At 37.7% G+C, this 24,128-nt stretch overlaps 1 pseudogene; it reads right to left on the reverse strand.

Moving 5' to 3' along the window:
- Positions 1 to 9,274, reverse strand: part of LOC132527947 (probable global transcription activator SNF2L2) — a 68,766-nt pseudogene extending 59,492 nt beyond the window's left edge.
- Between the last annotated feature and the right edge of the window lie 14,854 nt (positions 9,275 to 24,128).

The raw sequence follows: 24,128 nt of genomic DNA on the forward strand, positions 1-24,128 counted from the left end.
GAATTTTTGAGGCCACTGTTTGTAGAACCCTCTTAGGTGTAGGCATTGGAAGGGTTATGTGAGGAGTAGAAGAAACAGTTCCTGTGTATGGAAAACTCTAAGAAAGCAGGTTTCCAAAAAAAACTTTAAAAGAGAGAATCAAAAATAACATGGACCATGACATGAAGGCAAATAAGGATAAAAGAAACCAAAGAGATACAGAGTACTTGATGAGGAGTCTGGGAACCTAGATCCTAGTTTCAGCTGTGAACTGGGATCAGCTGCCTACACTAGCTGGGCCTTAAAATTATCATCTAAACACTAGAGAATCTTAAAACTCCCATGGTTATGTAAAATTTGCAATTTGGGTTAATGGTCAGTGTAGAAATTGTTTTAACAAAATTTTTTTTCTGAAGTCGGTGAAAATTCATGAGTTAGCATTATTTAGAGAAACTTTGAAGATTTTATACTGTTCATCTAAACAACCAAGTTTAGTTATTTTTTTTTCCTGTTGCAACTGAAGTTCAGTAAATGAATGATATTGTTATATATATCATCTATATATGCTATAAACCCCACAGGACAGTATTATAACTTTGTTTTAAATAGTCCTGTATATTTTAAATAAGCTAAAAAGATACTCTATTATATTTACCCAAGTATTTATAATTTACAGTGTTCTTCATTCATTCCTAAAGATCCAGTCTTCCTTTTGGTATCATTTCCCTTCAGCTTGATGAATTTCCATTAGCATTTTCTTTAGTGTAGTTCTGGTGGCAATGAATTGCTGTTTTTCATTCACCTAAAAGGTTATTTCATCTTCATTTTTACTTGATAATTCTTTTAGATATAGAATTTCAGGTTGACAGTTCTCTTTCTTCTATCAGTCATCTTGAATATTTGATATCTATAGGACTGTAATCCCAATCAAAATCCCAGCAAGTCATTTTGTGGATATCAACAACCTGATACTAAAGTTTATATGGAAAGGCAAAAGAACCAGAATACTCAGCACATATTGAAGGGGAAGAGCAAAGTCAGAACTGACCATGCCTGTCTTCACGACATACTGTAAAGCTACAGTAATCAAGATAGGGTGGTACTGGTGAAAGAATAGACAAGTATATCAATGGAACAGAACAGAAAACACAGAAATAGACCCTGACATATAGAATCAACTGATCTCTGACAAAGAGGCAAAGACAGTTCAATGGAGAAAGGGTAGTCGTCTCAACAAATGGTGCTAGAACAACTGGACGTACACATGCAAAAAAATGAATCTAGACACAGAACTTACCTTTTCCACAGGAATTAACTCAAAATGGATAGTAGACTTAAATGCAAAATGCAAGATTATAAAACTCCTAGAAGATAACATAGGAGAAACTCTAGGTGTCCTTAGGTCTGGCAGTGACCTATCTGATAATAGCAAAAGCATGATCCCTGAAAGAAAGAGTTGATAAGCTGGACATCATTAAAATAGGAAAATGTTTTGTCTGCAAAGACACTGTTAAGAGAATGAAAAGACAAACCAGAGACTGGAAGAAAATCTTTGCATCTTTGCAAAACATATATCTGATAAAGGACTGGTATCCAGAATACCCAAAGAGCTCTTAAAACTCAACAGGGAGAACACAAACAACCCACTTTAAAATGGGCAAAAGATCTGAGCAGACATCTTACAAAGAAGATATACATTTGACATCATATGTTATTATTATCATATGTTATTATTATATGTTATTCGTTTCTGGTGGGAATGCAAATGGTACAGCCACTTTGGAAGACAGTTTGGTAGATTCTTGTAATACTAAACATACTCATAAGATGATGCAGCAGTTGTGCTCCTTAGCATTTACCCAAATGAGTTGAAAACTTACTTTCACACAAAAACCTGGATGTTTATAGCAACTTTACTCATAATTATCAAAACTTGGAAGCAACCAAGATGTCCTTCAATAGGTGAATAGGTAAACTGGTACATCAATCAAATGGAACATTAGTAAGCAATAAAAAGTGAGCTATTAAGCCATGAAACACATGGAAGAAACTTAAATGCATATTGCTAAGTAAAAGAAGCCAGTCTGAAAAGGTTACATACTGTATGATGTTCTGGAAAAGGCAAAAACTATAGAGACAGTAAAAAAGATCAGTGGTTGCAAACAGTTTAGAATGAGAGAGGGAGGGATGAATAGGTAGAGCACAGGAGTATTTTAGGGTATTAAAACTATTGTGTATGATACAGTAATGGTAGATACCTGTCACTATACATTTATCAAAACCCATAGACTATAAAACACAAAGAATGAACCATAATGTAAGCTATGGACTTAAGTTAATAATGATGTCTCTATATTAGCTCATCAATTGCAACAAAAATGCTACATCAATGCAAGATGTTAATAATAGGGAAAACTGGAGGTGGGGGGTTTATAGAAACTCTGTACTTTCCACTCAGCTTTCTCTAATCCTAAAACTGCTCTAAAAAAAAAAACCTAATACTGCTCTGAAAAATAAAGTCTAATGATAATAATAATAAAAAAAGAAATTGAAATATACCTAATAGGAATTACCAAGACAAAAAGAGAAAGAATATAAATCACAACATGAGGGGACCTTCAAGATGGTGGAGGAGTAAGATGTGGAGGTCAACTTCCTCACCAAAAATACATCAAAAATACATCTACACGTGGAGCAAATCCTACAGAACACCTACTGCACACTGGCAGAAGAACTCAGACTTCCCAAAAGGCAAGAAAATCCTCACGTACCTGGGTAGGGCAAAAGAAAAAAGGAAAAACAGAGACAAAAGAATAGGGATGGGACCTGCACCTCTGGGAGGGAGCTGTGAAGGAGGAAAAGTTTCCACATACTAGGAAGGCCCTTCACTGGCAGAGATGGGGGTTGGGGGGTGGGGGAAGCTTCAGAGACACAGAGGAGAGCGCAGCAACAGGGGTGCAGAGAGCAAAGTGGAGAGATTCCCACACAGAGTATCAGTGCCGACCGGCACTCACCAGCCTGAGAGGCTTGTCTGCTCACCCACCAGGGTGGGTGGGGGCTGGGAGCTGAGGCTCAGCCTTCAGAGGTCAGAACCCAGGGAGAGGACTGGGGTTGGCTGCGTGAACACAGCCTGAAGGAGGCTAGTGCACCACAGCTAGCTGGGAGGGAGTCTGGGAAAAAGTCTGGACCTGCCTAACAGGCAAGAGACCATTGTTTCGGGGTGCGTGAGGAGAGGGGATTCCTTCCCTGACTGCCCACAGAAGGCAGAGCACCACCTAAACGAACTCCAGAGATGGGCACGAGCTGCAGCTATCAGCTTGGACACCAGAGACAGGCATGAAACCCTACCACCACTGCTGCAGCCACCAAGAATCCTGTGTGCAAGCAGAGGTCACTATCCACATGCGGCCCCCACCCCCCCCACAAGCCTGTGTAGCCCGCCACTGCCAGGGTCCTGTGATCCAGGGACAACTTCCCTGGGAGAACACAGCATGCCTCAGGCTGTTGCAAAGTCATGTTGGTCACTGCTCTTGCAGGCTTGCCCCGCATTCCAATTATCACTACCATACCCCTCCCTCCCCCCAGCATGAGTGAGCCAGAGCCCCCTAAACAGCCGCTGCTTTAACCTCATCCTGTCTGAGCAGGAACAGATGCCTGAGGGCAACCTACATGCAGAGGTGGGGCCAAAGGCAAAGCTGAACCCCAAGAGCTGTGTGAACAAAGAAGAGAAAGGGAATTTTCCCCGTGCAGCCTCAGGAGCAGTGGATTGAATCCCAACAGTCAACTTGAGGTACCATGCATCTGTGAAATACCTAATTAAACAACAAGTCAACCCAAAATTGAGGAGGTGGACTTTGGGAGCAACTGTAGACTTGGGACTGACTGGTCTGCGACTGACTGGTTTCTGATTTTTATATTTATCTTAGTATAGTTTTTAGTGCTTGTTATCACTGGTGGATTTGTTTATTGGTTTGGTTGATCTCTCCCTTTTTTATTATTACTTTTTTATTTTAATTATTTTATTTTATTTTTTTGTTATTATTATTTTCTTTCTCTTTTTCTCTCTTTTCTTCTGAGCCATGTGGCTGACACGGTCTTGCTGCTCCAGCCTTGTGTCAGGCATGAGCCTCTGAGGTGGGAGAGCTGAGTTCAGGATATTGGACCACCAGAGACCTCTCAGCCCCATGTAGTATCAATTGGCGAGACTTCCCCTAGATATCTCCGTCTCAATGCTAAGACCCAGCTCCACCCAAAGCCAGCAAGCTCCAGTGCTGGACGCCCCATGCCAAACAACTAGCAAGACAGGAACACAACACCACCCATTAGCAGAGAGGCTGTCTAAAATCATAATAAGTTCACAGACACCCCAAAACCACCACAGGATGAGATCCTGCACACCAGAAAGACATGATCCAGCTCCATCCACAAAAACACAGGCCCCAGTGCCCTCCACCAAGAAGCCTAAAAACCCACTAAACCAACCTTACCCACTGAGGGCAGACACCAAAAGCAATGGAAACTACGAACCTGCAGCCTGCGAAAAGGAGACCCCAAACACAGTGAGTTAAGCAAAATGAGAAGATGGAGAAATACGCAGCAGATGAAAGAAAAAGGTAAAAACCCACCAGACCAAACAAATGAAGAGGAAATAGGCAGTCTACCTAAAAAAGAATTCCGAGTAATGCTAGTAAAGATGATCCAAAATCTTGGAAAAAGAATGAGGAAAATACAAGAAATAAAAAGGACCTAGAAGAACTAAAGAGCAAACAAACAATCATGAACAACACAATAAGTGAAATTAAAAATTCTCTAGAAGGAATCAATAGCAGAATAACTGAAGAAGAACGGATATGTGACCTGGAAGATAAGATAGTGGAAATAACTACCACAGAGGAGAATAAAGATAAAAGAATGAAAAGAATTGAGGACAGTCTCAGAGACGTCTGGGACAATATTAGATGCACCAACATTTGAATTATAGGGGTCCCAGTAGAAGAGAAAAAGAAAGGGTCTGAGAAAATATTTGAAGAGATTATAGTTGAAATCTTCCCTAACATGGGAAAGGAAAGAATCAAGTCCAGGATGTGCAGAGAGTCCCATAAAGGATAAATCCAAGGAGAAACACGTCAAGACTCATATTAATCAAGCTATCAAAAATTAAATACAAAGAAAAATATTAAAAGCAGCAAGGGAAAAGCAACAAATAACATACAAGGAAATGCCCATAAGGATAACAGCTGACCTTTCAGCAGAAACTCTGCAAGCCAGAAGGGAGTGGCGGGACATATTTAAAGTGATGAAAGGGAAAAACCTACAACCAAGATTACTCTACCAGCAAGGATCTCATTCAGATTTGATGGAGAAATTAAAACTTTTACAGATAAGCAAAAGCTAAGAGAATTCAGCACTACCAAACCAGCTCTACAACAAACGCTAAAGGACCTCTCTAGGCAGGAAACACAAAAGAAGGAGAAGACCTACAAAAACAAAAACAAAACAAGAAAATGGTAAAAGGAACATACATATCGATAATTACCTTAAATGAAAGTGGATTAAATGCTCCAACCAAAAGACATACACTGGCTGAATGGACAAAAAAACAAGACTCATATACATGCTGTGTACAGGAGACCCACTTCAGACGTACGGACACATACAGACTGCAAGTGAGGGGATGGAAAAAGATAATCCAGGCAAATGGGAATCAAGAGAAAGCTGGAGTAGCAATTCTCATATCAGACAAAATAGACTTTAAATAAAGACTATTACAAGAGACAAAGAAGGACACTACATAATGATCAAGGGATCAATCCAACAAAAAGATATAACAATTGTAAATATTTATGAACCCAACGTAGAAGCACCTCAATACATAAGTCAAATGATAACAGCAATAAAAGGGGAAATCAACAGTAATACAATCATACTAGGGGACTCTAACACCCTACTTTTACCAATGGATAGAGCATCCAAAATGAAAATAAATAATGATACAAAAGCTTTAAATGACACATTAAACAAGATGGACTTAATTGATATATATAGGACATTCCATCCAAAAACAACAGAATACACTTTCTTCTCAAGTGCTCATGAAACATTCTCGTGGATAGATCAAATCTTGGGTCACGAATCAAGCCTGGTAAATTTAAGAAAATTGAAATTGTATCAAATATCTTTTCCGACCACAACGCTATGAGACTAGACATCAATTACAGGAAAAAAACTGTAAAAAATACAAACAATTGGAGGCTAAACAATATGCTAGTAAATAACCAAGAGATCACACAGGAAATCAGAAAATACCTAGAAAACATGACAGTGAAAACATGATGACCCAAAACCTATGGGATGCAGCAAAAGCAGTTCTAAGTGGGAAATTTATAGCAGTACGATCCTACCTCAAGAAACAAGAAAAATCTCAAAGAAACAACCTAACCTTACACCTAAAGCAATTAAAGAAAGAAGAAGAAAAACTCCCAAGTTCGCAGAAGGAAAGAAATCAGAAAGATCTGATTAGAAATAAATGAAACAGAAATGAAGGAAATAGTAGCAAAGATCAATAAAACTAAAAGCTGATTCTTTGAGAAGATAAACAAAACTGATAAACCATTAGCCAGACTCATGAAGAAAAAAAGGGAGAAGACTCAAATCAACAGAATTAGAAATGAAAAAGGAGAAATAACAACTGACACTGCAGAAATACAAAGGATCATGAGAGATTACTACAAGCAACTCTGTGCCAATAAAATGGACAACCTGGAAGAAATGGACACATTCTTAAAAAAGCACAACCTTCTGAGACTGAACCAGCAAGAAATAGAAAATATAAGCAGACCAGTCACAAGCACTGAAATTGAGACTGTGATTAAAAATCTTCCAACAAACAAAAGCCCAGGACCTGATGGCTTCACAGGCAAAGTCTATCAAATATTTAGAGAAGAGCTAACACCTATCCTTCTCACACTCTTCGAAAATATAGCAGAGGGAGGAACACTCCCAAAACTCATTCTACAAGGCTACCATCACCCTGATACCAAAACCAGACAAAGCTGTCACAAGAAAAGAAAACTAAAGACCAATATCACTGATGAAATGGATGCAAAAATCCTCAACACAGTACTAGCAAAGAGAATCCAACAGCACATTAAAAGGATCATACACCATGATCAAGTGAGGTTTATCCCAGGAATGCAAGGGCTCTTCAAAATATGCAAATCAGTCAGTGTGTGATACACCATATTAACAAACTGAAAGATAAAAACCATATGATCATCTCAATAGATGCAGAAAAAGCTTTCAGCAAAATTCAACACCCATTTATTAAAAACCCTCCAGAAAGTAGACATAAAGGGAAATTACCTCCACATAATAAAGGTCATATATGACAACCCCACAGCCAACATTGTTCTCAGTGGTGAAAAACTGAAACCATTTCCTCTAAAATCAGGAACAAGACAAGGTTGCCCCACTCACCACTATTATTCAACGTAGTTTTGGACATTCTGGCCACAGGAATCAGAGAAGAAAAAAAAACAAAAGGAATTCAAATCAGAAAAGAAGTAAAGCTGTCACTGTTTGCAGATGACATACTATACCTAGAGAATCCTAAGGATGCTACCAGGAAACTACAAAAGCTAATCAATGATTTGATAAAGTAGCAAGATACAGAATCAATGCACAGAAGTCTCTTGCATTCCTATACACTAATGATGAAAAATCTGAAAGAGAAATTAAGGAAACACTCCCACTTACCACTGCAACAAAAAGAATAAGCTTGTACTTTGCGGCTGCGAGGATCTTTTCCTCCACACTATTCACGGTGAAGAGTCTCAGCACGCGGACGTTGTTCTGCTGGCCGATGTGGTGGACGTGGTCTTGTGCTTGCAGGTCCTAATGAGGATTCCAGTTGCTGTCAAAAATGACCATGGTATCAGCTGCCTGGAGATTTAGGCCCAGGCCTCCAGCTCTTGTGCTCAGCAAGAAAATGAAATACCGGGACAGAGGTTCATTGAATTTCTTCAGCAAAGCAGCATGATCTTCAGAATTGGTGGTGCCATCAAGGCGCAGGTAAAGGAAGTTCCGAAAAGCAAAGTAATCCTCCATGATGGTCATGAGAGACGTCATCTGGCAGAAAAGCAGGACGCGGTGATCAGTCGTTCTCAATGTTGGTAGGATACGATCAAGTAGGTCAAACTTTCCTGAGGCCCGATGCAGCTCAGACCCATTGATGACCCCATTTGAAAAGCCCAGGTGTTCAGCAAAGGATTCCTCAATGTGCTGAAACATATATGGATGATTGCAGACTTTTCTCAACTGCATGATAGCATTCATAAATGTCTTAGCACCTCCTTTCCCCTTCTTATCTTTCTCCGAACCATCTGTGAGAAGGATATAGCGATACAGAATCTTTGACTTGCATATAGCGATACAGAATCTTCTGCAGAGCTGACATGTCACACTTGATCACATATTCAACTTTTTCTGGAAGCTGGGATTCAACTTCTTTCTTCAGTCTCCTCAGTAAAAATGGTCTCAACACCTTATGCAGATGCCTGATGATCAATATAGTTTCTTCTTTATTTAAGTCCACTCTCTCTCCAGTCATGGCAAATGGAGCATTAAACCACTGCTCAAACGTGCTGCAGCTCTTAAAAATTGTAGGAAGGATGAAGCTGAGGAGGGCCCAGAGCTCCGGGAACTTATTCTGCAGGGGGGTCCCAGTCAAGAGGATCCTTCTGGGGTCCACATAGTGAGTGTTCAGGACCTGAGTCAGCTTGCAGTGGTGATTCTTCATTTGGTGGCCTTCGTCCACTATCATGTATTTCCACCGAGTCTTTGCAAGAAGGTGCTTGTCTTTAAAATGTACTCATAAGTAGTCAGGAGGGCATTGAATTTGCCACTCCGTAACTGGGGACAAGGGAGCGACGCATGGCGGGGTGCCCTTGTAAGGAATTTTCACCACAGAAGGAGCCTTTGTCAAATTCATACGTCCAGTTAGAGTCGAAAGGGGGGCAATGATGAGATAGGGGCCATTGAGTCTTTTGTGATCCATCAGATAAGTGATGAGTGCAATGGTCTGTATTGTCTTTCCCAGCCCCATTTCATCAGCAAAGATTCTGTTCAAATTGTTATTATACAGAGAAACCATCCATTCCAGGCCCTGGAGCTGATAATGCTTCAGGGTCCCATTGAAGAGGAGGGCCGACTGTTTCTCCACCCTTTCAGAGATGGCATGGGCCACCGTGAAGTAGGACTGGGAGCCCCTGGCACTGTATTGCATGTTGTGCTCATCATCCACGTAGCAGACATTAGTATTAAAGAAAAAAAGAACTAGACAGGTAGCCCTCATGAACATATACACAGATGAGTTCCTAAAAATTGAATCCAGTTATATATTAAAAGGGTAATACAACATGATCAAGTGAGGTTTATTCAAGGAATACAAGGTTGATTTAACATTCAAAAATAAATGTTAATATAAAAAGGGGGAAATTCGTATGATACTTCAATAAATAAAGAGTGAACACTATACAAAATTTAACCCTTACTCATGATTTTAAAATAACTTTAAAACTGGAACAGTAGGGAACTACTTCAGTCTTAAAAAAAGGCATCTATGGAAAAACTTGTGGCTAATATTATATTTAATCATTAAATATTAAATGCTTTTCCCTTAAAATCAGCAACAATATGAATATGTCTACTCTTACTACTTGTTTCAACATTGTATTGGAGGTTTTAGCTGTTACAATAAGGCAAGATATTTTCTTAAATTGGAGTATAGCTGATAATGTGTTAGTTTCTGTTGCATAGCAGTGAGTCAGTTATACATATACATATGTCCACTCTTTTTTAGATTCTATTCCCATACAAGGCAATTTCAAAAAAGGCATAAACTTAGGAATGGAAGAAGTAAAACTGTTGTGTTTTTTTTGGACAACATGACTGTTTATGTAGAAAATTCTTAGAAATCGATAAAACAGTTATTAAAAGTAATAAATGAAGTTATCAAGTTTGTAGAATAAAAGTTAACTGCATTTTTATATACTGACATCAAACAATTGGAAACAATTAGAAAATGAGATTATTGAAGTTGAATTAATTATTCATTATTAAAGAAATGTAATAACATTCATTTATGACCTTACACTAAAACTCACAAAATATTGCTTAGAGAAATTATAGATACTCTAACTAAATGGAACAATGTACCATGCTCATGGACTGGAAAACTTCATATTGTTAAAATATCAATTCTTCCGACATTGATCTTTAAATTCTATGCAATTCCAACAAAATATAGCAAGAGTTTTTGGAAATTGATAAGCTAATTCTAAAATTTATATGAAAATTTAAATGACCTAGAATAGTCAAAATAATTTTTTAAGGGCGAATTTAGAGATCTTATATTTTCTGATTTAAAGATATGCTGTAAACTACAGCAATTAAGACATTGGAGTATTGTCAAGAGGATAGGCACATAGGTCAACGAAACAGTAGAAAGCACAGGAATAGTCCACAAATACATGGTCAATTGATTTTCAACAAAAATGTCAAGACAATTCAATGGGGGAAAAAGTCTTTTCAAACAAATGATGCTGAATCAATTAGAAAGATGTATTTTTAAATAGGAACATTATTAGCCATTACTTCATGTCATACACAATAATTAACTTTAAATGCATAATAAATATAAATCTAGTGCTGTAAAACTATTTAAAAAGTAGAAAATATTCATGAAAAATGAAAAAAATGATAAATTGGACCTTATAAAAATTCAGAACTTTTACTCTTCAAAAGATATCTATTAAGAAAATGAGAAGACAAGACATAGAATGGGAGAAAACATTCCAATATGTATATTTGACAAGACTTGTATCCCGAAAAAGAACAATTACAACTCAGTTACAAGAAGATAAGCAACCCAATAGAAAATTTGACAAACTACTTGAATATTGACTTCACAAAATAAGATATACAAATTGCCAGTTTGTATATCTCTCATATCCTGGTGATGGAAACGTAAAATTGCAAATCACTTTGGAGAAACTGTAGGTCTCTCCACAAGTTAAATGTGCATATAGTGTTTAACCCAGCCATTCAGATCTTAGGTATTTATATCAAAGAGAAATGAAAATATATATCCACTCAAAGACAGCTGCTTGTTATCCCTGTGTCTCAAGTCACAACTGTGCCTTTCTATCACAGGGCTATGAAGACATGTTTGTTGTTCTCTTAGTCATTGTTCCTGGGCTCAAGTTCCTGACTCCCTTCTGAAAATGGTCTCATTTTATAGCCAACATTGTGTTTGTTTAAAGGTCTTTAATAAATATGAGTGCAGGACCTATGGCCTGAGCATAGAGATGATGAACAGGGCAGTTTAGGCATGGGGGCTGGATTTAGGTATAGACCTATTCAGTATAGGTATTAGATGGTAGTGGAGTACAGTGCTAGAGCATTGGAGTCGGTCAGACTTGAATTTGAATATTCCTCAATGTTTTTATCTGTCGACTGGGCTTTTGTGTGGATCAAATGAGATTAAAAGTGTTTTGCATAATGCCTGGCCTCCAAATTCTCAAGAAATCATGACTCTTACTATAATGATACAGCATACTAAACGCATTCATCTCTTCTTGCTTAGGATAGGTTTTAAAATTAAATTTCTAGTATTACTTCTGATACTGATGAGACAAAAGTCCTTTGGGACCCTGATTATCAAAATGAGATATAAAGAGTCACATACTGACCATAATAGGGTCTGGGCAGGAACATGAGTGAGTCTGAGAGAAAACATCAAAGATCACAGGGGTTTCTCTCAAGAGAGAAGGTGGCTAGAACAAAGTGATGATTCTGCATACTATAGGCCATGGTTCTTGCCATTTTGAGATGTAATAGAAATTTGGTATGGTGGGAGAAGAATGTGATGCCGTGGGCTTTAAATTTTACTGTTTAAATTTCGGATATGCAGAAGTCCACTGTGGAACTAAGCTATTGAAAAAATCAAATTCACACATTTTTGCATTGTGACCTTCAATTTTAACAACTCAAGTTGAGACAAGGAGTTTTTCATTATTGGGTAGGTGGTAGCTTGGTAAAGGAGAGAAAGTTGGGCTGTGGTGATGGTGATAAAGGCAACATGAGAGAAAGAGAAGGACCTCTAGGGATCTTTCTTGAGACCATGATAATGACTTCTGGGAGTTATCTGGTGGTAGGGTTGTGTTCCCTGACACACAAGGTTCTGCATCCCTGTAGCTGCCTTTTGAGTGTTATGTCATGACAGATACCAAAATTGCTTTAATGATTGCAGGAAGATTATTTCCCCCTATTCAATGGCATGAAGCAATAGATGAATATTCAAATCTAAATTGTATATCTAAATTGTATACATATGTGTGTGTATGTGTAACATATATATATATAAATGTTTCATAAGTCTGATACTCAATTATTCATTTTTATGTATGCAAGACAACATTTTCAAATCAGTTGTCCTTTTACTTTCCTTTGTAGTTACAAAATCAAAGTAAAGTCAACATATGCATATTTCTAGGTAGACTGATGTTTTTTAAGCTGCATTAGCTTGAAATCCTTGGTGAAGATGTGCATATGCTTACTTTATACCAATAATGTCATGAAAGAGTTTGAAGGAACAATGCTTTGTATATAATTAGTAGCATGATGAACATAATTTGAATAACAAAAATATTTGCTCTTAACTGAAGGAAAATGAATCAAACTCATCAACTGATAGCATTCACTGACTAAGAAGACATGGGGAAGTCAGGTGAGAAATCTTAAATAGAGGATGCTTTAACAGGGGGATTTATGTTCCACAACTAGGTGTTTAAGAAATAAAAGACAGTTGATATTATGAACTCTCACAAGCATATCTATGAATATCTGTTAATGATGGAAACAACCATAGCTAAGTATGAAGATGTTAACTTTGTTCCTTTCAATTGAAATCATTATTACCAATATTGAAGAAGATATTAAAATAAATCATCTCTAATCCCAGTACTCAATCACAACTTTTCATCTTTTTGCAAGTTTCTTTCTAAGCCTTGTCTTTAACCATTTGTATTTATGGTTGTGACACATTTTCTAATTCAGCTTTTTTTTTTTTAACATCTATATTGGAGTATAATTTCTTTACATTGTTGTGTTAGTTTCTGCTGTATAACAAAGTGAATCTGCTATACGTATACATATATCCCCATATCCCCTCCCTCTTGCGTCTCCCTCCCACCCTCCCTATCCACCCTTTTAAGTGGTCACGAAGCACGGAGATGATCTCCCTGTGCGATGCAGCTACTTCCCACTAGCTATCTATTTTACATTTGCTAGTGTATATATGTAAAGCTACACTCTCACTCTGTCCCAGTTTACCCTTCCCCCTTCCCATGTCCTCAAGTCCATTCTCTATGTCTGCGTCTTTATTCCTGTCCTGCACCTAGGTTCATTAGAACCTTGTTGTTTTTTTTTAAGATTCCATATATATGGAATTCATCCCATCCTCCCCTTTCCCACCCTTGGTATCCACATGTTTGTTCTCCTCATCTGTGTCTCTATTCCTGCCTTGCAAACTGGTTCATCTGTACCATTTTTCTAGATTCCACATATATGGGTTAATATACGATATTTGTTTATCTCTTTCTGACTTACTTCACTCTGTATGACAGTCTCTAGGTCCATCCACATCTACAAATGACACAATTTCATTCCTTTTTATGGTTCCTTTAATATTCCATGCTATATATGTACCACATCTTCTTTATCCATTACTCTTTCGATGGACATGTAGGTTGCTTCCATGACCTGGCTATTGTAAATAGTGCTGCAGTGAATATTGAGGTGCATGTCCCTTTTTGAATTATGGTTTTCTCTGGGTATGTGCCCAGTAGTGGGATTGCTGGGTAATATGGTAATTATATTTTTAGTTTTTTTAAGGAACCTCCATACTGTTCTCCATAGTGGCTGTACCAATTTACATTGCCATCAACACTGCAGGAGGGTTCCCTTTTCTCCACACCTTCTCCAGCATTTAATGTTTGTAGATTTCTTGATGATGCCCATTCTAACCGGTGTTAGGTGACACCTCATTGTAGTTTTGATGTGCATTTCTCTAATGATTAGTGATGTTGAGCATCCTTTCATGTGTTTATTGGCAACCTGTATATCTTCTTTGGAGAAATGTCTATTTAGGTCTTCCTCCCATTTTTGCATTGGGTTGTTTGTTTTTTTGCTGCTGAGCTGCATGAGCTGCTTATATATTTTGGAGATTAATCCTTTGTCAGTTGCTTTCTTTGCAACTATTTTCTCCCATTCTGAGGGTTGTCTTTTCATCTTGTTTATGGTTTCCTTTACTGTGAAAAAGCTTTTAAGTTTCATTAGGTCCCACATGTTTATTTTTGTTTTTATTTCCATTTCTCTAGGAGGTGGGTCAGAAAGAATCTTGCTGTGATTTATGTCATAGAGTGTTCTTCCTATGTTTTCCTCTAAGAGTTTTATAGTGTCTGGCCTTACATTTAGTTCTTTAATCCATTTTGAGTTTATTTTTGTGTATGGTGTTAGTGAGTGTTCTAATTTCATTCTTTTATATGTCCAGCTTTCCCAGCTCCACCTATTGAAGAGGCTGTCTTTTCTCCATTGAATACTGTTGCCACCTTTATCAAAGATAAGGTGACCATATGTGCATGGGTTTATCTCTGAGCTTTCTATCCTGTTCCATTGATCTATATTTCTGTTTTTGTGCCAGTACCATACTGTCTTGATTACTGTAGCTTTGTAGTATAGTCTGAAGTCAGGGAGCCTGATTCCTCCAGCTCCGTTTTTCTTTCTCAGGATTGCTTTGACTATTCGGGTTCTTTTGTGTTTTCATACAAATTGTGCAATTTTTTGTTCTAGTTCTGTGAAAAATGCCATTGGTAGTTTGATAGGGATTGCACTGAATCTGTAGATTGCTTTGGGTAGTATAGTCATTTTCACAATGTTGTTTCTTCTTATTGAAGAACATGGTGTGTCTCTCCATCTGTTTGTATCTTTAATTTCTTTTGTCAGTGTCTTATAGTTTTCTGCATGCAAGTCTTTCCCTCCTTAGGTAGGTTTATTCCTAGGTATTTTATTCTTGTTACAGTGGTAAATGGAAGCATTTCCTTAATTTCTCTTTCAGATTTTTCATCATTAGGGTATAAGAATGCAAGAGATTTCTGTGCATTCCTTTTGTATCCTGCTACTATACCAAATTCATTGATTAGCTCTATTAGTTTTAAGGTAGCATATTTAGGATTCTCTAGGTATAGTATTATCACGTCATCTGCAAACAGTGAAAGCTTTACTTCTGCTTTTCCAATTTGGATTCATTTTATTTCTTCTTCTTCTCTGATTGCTGTGGCTAAAACGTCCAAAACTATGTTGAGTAATAGTGGTGAGAGTGGGCCACCTTGGTTTGTTCCTTATTTTAGAGGAAATGGTTTCAGTTTTTCACCATTGAGAATGATGTTGGCTGTGAGTTTGTCATATATGGCCTTTATTTTGTTGAGGTAAGTTCCCTCTATGGCTACTTTCTGGAGAGTTTTTATCATAAATGGGGGTTGAATTTTGTCAAAAGCTTTTCCTGCATCTATTGAGATGGTTTTTCTCCTTCAGTTTGTTAATATGGTGTATCACATTGATTGATTTGCTTATATTGAAGAATCCTTGCATCCCTGGGAGAAACCCCACTGGATCATGGTATATGATCTGGTGAATGTGCTGTTGGATTCTGTTTGCTAGTATTTTGTTGAGGATTTTTGCATCTATGTTCATCAGTGATATTGGCCTGTAGTTTTCTTTCTTTGTGACATCTTTGTCTGGTTTTGGTATCAGGGTGATGGTGGCCTCGTAGAATGAGTTTTGGGAGTTTCCTCCCTCTGCTATATTTTTGAAGAGTTTGAGAAGGACAGGTGTTAGCTCTTCTCTAAATGTTTGATAGACTTCGCCTGTGAAGCCATCTAGTCCTGGGCTTTTGTTTGTTGGAAGATTTTTAATCACAGTTTGAATTTCAGTGCTTGTGATTGGTTTGTTTGTATTTTCTATTTCTTGCTGGTTCAGGCTCAGAAGGTTGTGTTTTTCTAAGAATGTGTCCATTTCTTCCAGATTGTCCATTTTATTGACATATAGTTGCTTGTAGTAATCTCTCATGATCCTTTGTATTTCTGCAGTGTCAATTGTTACTTCTTTTTCTTTTCTAATTCTATTGATTTGAGTCTTCTCCCTTTTTTTCGTGATTAGTCAGGCTAATGGTTTATCAATTTTGTTTACCTTATCAAAGAACCAGCTTTTAGTTTTATCGATCTTTGCTATCATTTCCTTCATTTTTGTTTCATTCATTTCTGATCTGATCTTTCTGATTTCTTTCCTTCTGCAAACTTCAGGGTTTTTTGCTCTTCCTTCTTTAATTGCTTTAGATGTAAGGTTAGGTTGTTTCTTTGAGGTGTTTCTTGAGGTAGGATTGTACTGCTATAAATTCCCCTCTTAGAACTGCTTTTGCTGAATCCCATAGGTGTTGGGTCATGGTGTTTTCATTGTCATGTGTTTCTAGGTATTTTTTGATTTCCTCTTTGATTTCTTCAGTGCTCTCTTGGTTATTTAGTAGTGTATTGTTTAGCCTCCATATGTTTGCATTTTTTACAGTTTTTTTTCCTGTAATTGATATCTAGTCTCATAGTGTTGTGGTCGGGAAAGGTACATGATACAAGTTCAATTTTCTTAAATTTACCAAGGTGACTCAAGGTGATTTGTGACTCAAGATATGATCTATCCTGGAGAATGTTCCATGAGCACTTGAGAAAAAAGTGTATTCTGTTGTTTTGGGATGGAATGTCCTATAAATATCAATTAAGTCCATCTTGTTTAGTGTATCATTTAAGGCTTGTGTTTCCTTATTTATTTTCATTCTGGTTGATCTGTCCATTGGTAAAAGTGGGGTGTTAATGTCCCCTACTATTATTGTGTTACTTTCGATTTCCCGTTTCATGGCTGTTAGCATTTGCCTTATGTATGGAGGTGCTCCTATGTTGGGTGCATAAATATTTACAATTTTTATATCTTCTTCTTGGATTGATCCCTTGATCATTATGTAGTGTCCTTCTTTGTCTCTTGTAATAGTCTTTATTTTAAAATCTATTTTGTCTGATATGAGAATTGCTACTCCAACTTTCTTTTGTTTTCCATTTGTGTGGAATATGTTTTTCCATCCCCTCACTTTCAGTCTGTATGTGTCCCTAGGTCTGAAGTGGGTCTCTTGTAGACAGCATATTTATGGGTCTTGGTTTTTGTATTCAGTCTACCTGTCTGTGTCTTTTGGTTGGAGCATTTAATCCATTTACATTTAAGGTAATTATCTGTATGTATCTTCCTATTACCATTTTCTTAATTTTTGGGGGTTTGTTTTTGTAGGTCTTAATTTTATTTATTTATTTATTTTTGGCTGTGTTGGGTCTTCGTTTCTTTGTGAGGGCTTTCTCTAGTTGCAGCAAGTGGGGGCCACTCTTCATCGCTGTTCGTGGGCCTCTCAATATTGCAGCCTCTCTTATTGCGGAGCACAGGTTCCAGACACGCAGGCTCAGTAATTGTGTCTCATGGGCCTAGTTGCTCCGCAGCATGTGGGATCTTCCCAAACCAGGGCCTGAACCCGTGTCCCCTGCATTGGCAGGCAGATTGTCAACCACTGTGCCACCAGGGAAGCCCCTGTTTTTGTAGGTCTTTTTTTCTCTTGTGTTTCCTGCCTAGAGAAGTTCTTTTAGCATTTGTTGTAAAGCTGGTTTGGTGGTGCTGAATTCTCTTAGCTTTTGCTTGTCCATAAAGGTTTTAATTTCTCTGTCGAATCTGAATGAGATCCTTGCTGGGTAGAGTAATCTTGGTTGTAGGTTTTTCCCTTTCATCACTATAAATACGTCCTGCTGCTCCCTTCTGGCTTGCAGAGTTTCTGCTGAAAGGTCAGCTGTTAACCTTATGGGCATTTCCTTGTATGTTATTTGTTGCTTTTCCCTTGCTGCTTTTGATATTTTTTCTTTGTATTTAATTTTTGATAGTTTGATTAATATGTGTCTTGGCATGTTTCTCCTTGGATTTATCCTGTATGGGACTCTCTGCGCTTCCTTGACTTGATTGACTATTTCCTTTCCATATTAGGGAATTTTCAACTAGTGGAAATGTGGTAGTTATTTCCACTATTTTATCTTCCAGGTCATTATCCATTCTTCTCCCTCAGTCATTCTGCTATTGATTCCTTCTAGAGAATTTTTAATTTTACTTTTTGTGTTCATCATTGTTTTCTATTTAGTTCTTCTAGGTCCTTGTTAAACGTTTCTTGTATTTTCTCCATTCTATTTCCAAGATTTTGGATCATCTTTACTATTATTACTCTGAATTCTTTTTCAGGTAGACTGCCTATTTCCTCTTCATTTGTTTGGTCTGGTGGGTTTTTACCTTGCTCCTTCATCTGCTGTTAATTTCTCTGTCTTCTCATTTTGCTTAACTTACTGTGTTTTGGGTCTCCTTTTTGCAGGCTGCAGGTTTGTAGTTCCCGTTGCTTTTGGTGTCTGCCCTCAGTGTGTAATGTTGGTTCGTTGTGTTGTGTAGGCTTCCTGATGGAGGGGACTGGTGCCTGTGTTGTGGTGGATGAGGCGGGATCTTGTCTTTCTGGTGGGCAGGACTGCATCTGGTGGTGTGTTTTGGGGTGTCTGTGAACTTACTATGATTTTAGGCAGCCTCTCTGCTAATGGGTGGTGTTGTGTTCCTGTCTTGCTAGTTGTTTGGTATGGGGTGTCCAGCACTGGAGTTTGCTGGTCATTGAGTGGAGCTGGGTCTTAACGTTGAGACAGAGATCTCTGGGAGAGCTCTCGCCTATTGATATTTCGTGGGGCTGGCTGGTCTCTGATGGTCCAGTGTCCTGAACGTGGCTCTCCCACCTCAGAGGCTCATGCCTGACACCTGGCTGGAGCACCAAGACCCTGTCAGCCCCATGGCTAACTCTGCTGGACCTCAGGGTCTCCTGAACATATCCATGGTCAGTAGCACAAGATGACATCAGGAACTGAATTGGCCAGCACTTTTCATCTTAGAGTTCCCATCCTCCAGAACTGGTCTTCCTAAGCCGGGCCACCTGCAGCAGTAACTTCTTCCAGCCCCTTTTCCATAAAGCAACCTTCCAGATTTAAATATACCCACTAATTCAGCTTTTTTATACATAAAATCATATCATAAACATTTTTTATTATTTCTACATACCATTTTAAATGCCGTTTTTAATGGTTGCACACTGTACTGTTAGGTGCTTGCTATAATTTACTAAAGCAATCTTGCTTTATAAGAAGCTTGTTATTTCTAAATTATGTCATTTTAAATTAAGTATTTTAACTGAGTACCTAAGCTACAGAAATGTAGCAGTCCTAGGTTTTGCACAATAATGCAAAATCCACAGTATCATTATTTTGGTGTGACAGACTACAGTGACTCCAAAGTGTAACTAAAAAGTTAACACTTTTCGGTTGCAGATAACAGAGAAGAGAGAACATTGGACAAATGATTAGACAAATTAACTTCTCCTTTATAGATTCCGATTTATGGGCTTCCCTGGTGGCTCAGTGGTTGAGAGTCTGCCTGCTGATGCAGGGGACGTGGGTTCGTGCCCCGGTCCGGGAAGATCCCACATGCCGCGGAGCGGCTGGGCCCGTGAGCCATGGCCGCTGAGCCTGCGCTTCCAGAGCCTGTGCTCTGCAACGGGAGAGGCCACAACAGTGAGAGGCCCGCGTTCAGCAAAAAAAAAAAAGAAAGATTCCGATTTATGTCCACTTCTGTGTTCCATGGAAAATTTTTCTGTTGTTAAAAAGAGAAATGTTACTGGAGGTGAGTTTTAATGTTCAAGTTTGTCTTTTTGCTATTCCTGAAACAGAAAATAATTTCTTTGATTCTATTTTCATTGTGTCTCTCTAGAATAAAATCTAGATACATATATCTGTGTAGATGTTTGAGTCAAATATGCACAGAGGAAGCAGTTTTTAATAATATGTGTATGTCTTAAGGTGTTGGCTTTACATGTGATTTGAGTACCCTGAAATCCACATTGTATATATATATATGATTTTGCATACTAATGTGCTAAGGTGATGAAATTTTCATCCATTTATTTTGGTTAAGATATTGACTTAGACAAATAAAAGCACTGTCTTCCCCAAAAGAAAAGAAAAAACTGTTACAAAACATAAAAAATATATTAAGAGGCAAAATGAACCACATTTTTGAATTATTTATTTTAACCTTAGCATCGTTGATTTATTCTGATCCCTTCCAGAAGCAGGACCTGAAGAAATCGAACTGGCTGAAGGCAGGGTGGGGTGGGGGTCACGGGTGCAACATTAGAATTTGACTGAAGGAAAGTAGTCAAGGAAGAGGTATCCTAGTATTCAGGATAAGTGAGATGTAGATCTGCTTGTTTAGTTCATTGTGGCCTAAAAATAAAAATAGTTAACGTTGTTAATTATACTATTAGTTGCAAATTTATTGCACATTGACAGGAGTCTTATTTCATGGTTCTTGTATAGTGAGAAATCTTAAGAATTCCTTTTGAGAGCTGAACAGTGCACTTTGGTCTTGGGGGAAATCTCATACAGTATGTGGCTTTGGATCAAAAATACATATTCAAAGTTAGTATCGTTATGGTGGATTCATTACATCATAGATTTGATTTTGGTACACCAGATTTTCCCAAATTTATAATTAACTTTATCCTTTTGTTTGTCTCAAAGTTTATGTGGAAGGTCTATACTTAGAAGCATCATAGAACCCTGCAAATAAGTGTGGCATGTAAAACACAAGAAATAACCAAGTCATCTCTGTAGAACAAAGATATATACCACTGTGTCCAGGATCTTTTGTTAGCACATCAAGAACATTTTAAATCAAGTTTTCTCATGTCAGGCTGTCTAGTAGCTTTCATGCAAAAATTATTTTTAGCAGAATGAAGAACAGCCTGTATCAAATGAAGTCTTAATTTGTAGTATAATGCTTGGAAAACTGAGGTAGATCTAAGATCTCATTTCACCAGAACTGAGTGTAACAGACAGGTTCAAAGGTGGTAATGTCATATATTGTCCAAAAGAAGAACCAATCAGAACTTTTGCTCCTCCTTATTTGTTCTCTTTTTATGAATAATTTTTCTGATTATAAAGATATCACATAGTCATTGTAGAAAATTCAGAATATATAGGAAAAATATGGAGAAGAAAATCAAAATCAACTACAATGCCTCCAAAAAGGCACAGCTGGGTCCTTGGCATGGTCAATGCAATACCACACTCCCCCTGGAAAAACTGGTTAGTTTAGGAGTAAGTATATGACTTAAGATCAGTAAATTAGGTCCAATAAGACTCAGTCTTCATTTTTATCCCTGAAACTATTAAGGGAGTTTAGAACTGCCAGGATTACCATGTAGGGTCACTAAGGGGAGCTGAACTGAGTGATGGATAGAAAAGGCCTAAGTCCTGTGACATGATTTTAAGCCCCAAATCTAGCCATACAAGAAGCCAACAACTCCTGGACTTCTCAATCATGTAAGTCAGTAAGTTTCACCTTTTTTTTCCCTCTGTAAGTTAAAGGTGAGTGTTTGTCACTTGCATCTAAGAGGCTTCTGGTTTATAAGCCCATTGAGTAAACTCCCAAGCTATGGAGCTACCACAAATAATAAAACATTCACAATTCTTTATTAAACAATTCTGTGTAATTAGCACTTTGCTGAGAAACATAAAAAAAAAAAAGAAAGAAAAGAGGTAATTCTTACCTGTCCAAAACTATAGTTAGATCTCACTTCTATTGTCTCTATCAATTTATTGACTCCTTGAGTGATGGGGTGTCAAATATGGAATGAAAGTTAGAGATTCTCTCATCCAAGGGTGTCATATAGGTGGCTCTAGTGCTGCAGCACCCCCCTCTCTTGTCCAGGGAAGACATTGCTAATTGCTCATGGCACTCAGTCGACTGAACTTAGATTTGGCCTTAGGGCTATTGTCAGCATAGCATTACAGAAAGTCACAACAATTAACTGAAGTCAGTTCTCAAGACAGACCTATTTACTACCACTGCTGAGTCCATTCCCCTCATTTTAAAGATGGGAAAACAGAGTACCTGGGGGGTTAAGTGACTAGTTCATGATCATCCAGGTAGTGACAGTAAGCTGTTTTTCTGGTTATCACTAACATCTTCCAGGTAGCTAAAATCATCATCTGTAAAAATTACTCAGTGGTTACCTATAGTATTGATTGCACTTTATTGATTTAGACAAATAATGTGACATGCCTTATATTTCCCATTTTAAAACAGTTCACACCTGTTATAAGTTGTATCAGTCAGTTATTGCTAACAGATAATTACAAAAATCTCTGACACATATACAGCAAAAACCATTAATTTTCACATGGCTTTGGCATGGGTTGGTGGCTCTGCTGATCTCTGCTGGGCTCAGTTGAAGAGGATTAAGCTGCAGGTTGTGTTTGCTCCACATGTCTCATCCTTCTTGGACCAGTGGGCTAACCATGATATGTTCTTTTAACAGTGGGGGCAATCTAACCACAAACGACGTTTTCATGTCCTAGCTTATTGGCTGGCTGTTAATATCTCAATGGCTAAAGCAAATTACATGGTTAAGCCCAAAGGAAGTAGAGATGTACACATTCTTCTGTAGCAGGAGCTATAAAATTACATGGCAAAGTGTTTGGACATAGGGAAGAGTGAAAAATTGGAGTCCAAAATGCAATGTATCATATAAATCAGGAAGGAGATTTATAGGATACCATAAAAATATATAAATGGTTTAATCAAGTTGGGGGTAGGGTTTTCATTACCAAGGCTTTCTTTAGGGAAGCCATATTTGGTTACCAGGTAAAGAGGTAAAGAAGCTTCCCTGCAGAGGTAACAGCTTGCATAAATATTCTCTGTTGGAACAGAGAGAAGGTCAGAGTGTCAGAAGCATTGAAGGCATAGGGTAAAATAGCGAGAGATGAGATTGGAGAAGTGGATAGGGACAGACCATTTGAATAGTCCTGGTAGTTCTATCATCCTATGAAAAGTGGAATGTCATTGATTGGTATTAAGTAGAGAAGTGACATATGTAATTTGCATTTGGAAAAGATCACTGACTACAGCGCAGAGAATCAATTGTAGGGAGCAAAAGGGAATTAAGAGCAGATAGTAGACAGATCCATTATTGTAGGAGAGACCTGTATTTGATTCTACTTTCAAGTAGGGTGGTAGGAGTGAGGACAGAGGGAGATGAACACAATAGTTTGAGGGTAGAATCAACAGGACTTAGCTTCTTATACTAACATCCCTCTTGCTCTCTCTGCTTCAGCTTCACTTACTTTCTTTCAATCCCTGTACTCACCAGGCACCCGTCTACCACAGGGTCTTTGTTATACCTAGTATGCTCATTTCTCCACTCTGCCTAGTTTAACTCTTAATCATCCTTCAGATTTAAGTTCCAACATCAATTCCTCAGGGAAGAATGAGCTAATCTTTCAAAAAATATTATGATGGATTCTCACAGAATGATATGGCTCTTTTACATAATACTTGATGTAGTAGAAATTTCACATTTGTTTTATGATTATTTGATTAGGGTTTATATCTCTCCACTAAGCCTTGAACTACATAAAGAAAAATGTTTTATTTGGTTTTATTTATCATGATGTTCCCAATTCTGAGCTCATTGTCTGTGTATGCAGTAACTACTTAATATATGTGATTTGAATGAATGCTTCTGAATGGAATATTTGGTCACATACTGGTTATATAAATGTTTACGTTGATCAGTTATTATAGGTGACAATATTTTTGAAGTTAATTTCAGGCTAGTAACAATCAAGATGAAACCAAAAAAAGCTGAAAATTGAAATCAGGAAGTAATTTTCAGAGAGAGAAGAAGAAAATAACGAATTTAAGCAGAAACTGAATATGCTACTCTATAAAAGCCTTGATGCCTGCAGCAAGGGCACCTCTGTGACCTGATGAATATGATCAATACCCTCCAAAGATTGAAGATTAAAAGTAAGCCACTGAGTTTCAATGAGAATCATATTAAAATTCATAGTGCTGCTAAGTGACAAGAAGTC

This window comes from Lagenorhynchus albirostris, chromosome 1, assembly GCF_949774975.1.
Source record: "Lagenorhynchus albirostris chromosome 1, mLagAlb1.1, whole genome shotgun sequence".
Lineage (NCBI taxonomy): Eukaryota > Metazoa > Chordata > Mammalia > Artiodactyla > Delphinidae > Lagenorhynchus > Lagenorhynchus albirostris.